The following is a 2,363-nucleotide window of genomic DNA, read 5'->3' as shown; positions in this document are numbered from 1 at the left end:
TGATGCGACCACCTCAATGTACACAGCAACTCAATTCACAGTAACTAAACTGTGGAAGCAGCCTAGATGGCCTTCAATAGATGAATGGATAAAGAAACTGTGGTATATATGCACAATGGAATACTACTCAGCCTTAAAGAAGAATGAAATTATGGCATTTATGGGTAAATGGACAGAATTGAAGAATATCATGCTGAGCAAAGTAATCCAATCCCAAAAAACCAAAGGCCAAATGTTTTCTCTGATAAGTGGATGCTGATCCATAATGGGTGGGGGGAGGGCAAGGGAAGAAGGAAGGAACTTTGGATTGAGCAGAGAGGAGAGAGGGGGAGAGAGGAAGGGATGGGGAATGTGTGGGGGAGGAGATGGTAGAATGATCTGGACATTATTGCCCTATGTATGGGTATGATTGCATGAATGGTGTGACTCTATATCATGTACAACCAGATAATTAAAAGTGTGCTACATTTGTGTAAAAAAATAAAATAAAAAATTTTAAAAATCAATTCTATTTCTATAAACTTTCAACAGTCAATCAAAAATTGAAAAATTTAATCCCCATTTATAATAGCATCAAAATATGAAATGCTTATGAATAAATCCATCAGAAGATATATACATGAAATATTAAATATGTATAAATAAATCTGTGTTTGTATATATATGCTGGAACTGAAAAGTATTAAATATTGCTGAAAGAAATTAAAGAAGACCTACACAAGCATAGTAATGCATCTTGTTCATGGGTCAGAAGACCTAGTATTATTAAAATGTAAATTCTCCCAAAATTGATTTGTAGAATCTGGCACAGTGATGGCCTAAAATCCCCGTGATTTAGGAGGCTGAGGCAGGAGGATCACAAGTTCAAGGTGAGTCTCAGCAATTTAATGAGGCCCTAAGCAACTTAGTAAGACCCTGTCTCAAAATTAGAGAAAAAAAATTAGAAAGGACTGGGGATGTAGCTCAGAGGTAAGTTTCCCTGGAGCAATCCTCATTACCCCTCTGAAAAATATTGATTTATAGATTCAAAATTTTGCCAAATTCCCAGGTGACTTTTCTTTGTAGAAAAGTGATAAACAGTTTAAAATTCACATGAAAATGTAAAGGACCTAAATGAGCCAGCTAAAACAATTCTGAAGCCAGAAGCAGTGGCACTCACCTATAATCCCAGTGACTTGGAAGGCTGAAGCAAAAGAATTGCAAGTTCAAGGCTAGCCTCAGAAACTTAGTGAGACTGTCTCAAAACAAAAAATTTTTAAAAAGGACTGTGCATGTAGCTCAGGTACAGCCAATCTGGGTTCAATCCCCAGTATTTAAAAACTAAATAAAACTCTGAAACAGAAAAACAAGGTGTGGAGGCATACAACTACCTAATTTCAGGATTTATTATAAAGTAATCTTAAGACAGTGTAATATTGATGTAAATACAGACAAATCAATGGAACAGAAGAGAGTCAAAAAATAGACTCATGTGTATATGACCAGTAGAATTTTGACAAAGATGTTCTGTGGAGAAAGCAGAATCTTTTCAGCAAATTGTGCTGCAACTAATGGATACTCTTGTAAAAAATAAAATAAACAAAACAAAAAGTTTGATAAACTTAAGAGTTTTCAGAAGAAAGCATTCAGAATTTCTGCAATGTATTATCCATAATGTCCACCATGCAATAAAAATTAGTGGATGTGAACAGAAGCAAAAAAATATAATATATAGTTAACAGAACAGCCATTCAATAAAAGCAGATCTACAATGACCCACATGTTACAAGGAGTAGATAAGGACTTTAACTGTGCTAATTATAAAGAACTTATTGAAAACATGGGTATTTGGGGGTGAACTTCAGGAGAGAGATGGAAACTGTAAAAGAGAACCTAATGGAAATCCTAGAGCTGAAAAAACGCCTCCAGAATTTTTCAGAAGTCACTGAACTACAAAGGGAAAAGTATTGGGGGGAAAAAAGTGAACAAAGCCTCCATGTCTCGTAGGACATTATCAAGCTATCTAAGATACATGACATTAGAGTCCCCCAGTGAGAGGAGAGAGAGAGCATGGACAGAAAGCACTTGCAGAAATATCCACAGGAAAGTTTTCTAAACTGGATCAAAACCAGCAAGTCAGAAATTTAGAAGCTCAGTAAAACTCAAACAGCCTAAAAGAAAAAAAAAAAAATCACAGATGTATCACAGTCCGACTGCGGAGCACCAAAGGTAAAGAGGCAGGCTGGAAAAGCAATCGGAAGGGGAGAAACACAACAAAGAACAACAGCAACATGATAGCCGGCTTCACACCAGAGAAAAAACAAAGGCCAGAAGGAACTAGAACATCTTTAAAGTACAAAAAGAAAACACACAGACCCACGGAC

The sequence above is a fragment of the Ictidomys tridecemlineatus genome, chromosome 2 (assembly GCF_052094955.1).
Source record: "Ictidomys tridecemlineatus isolate mIctTri1 chromosome 2, mIctTri1.hap1, whole genome shotgun sequence".
NCBI classification, from domain to species: domain Eukaryota; kingdom Metazoa; phylum Chordata; class Mammalia; order Rodentia; family Sciuridae; genus Ictidomys; species Ictidomys tridecemlineatus.
The sequence above is the reverse complement of the archived record's forward strand: the minus strand, read 5'-3'. Positions refer to the sequence as shown.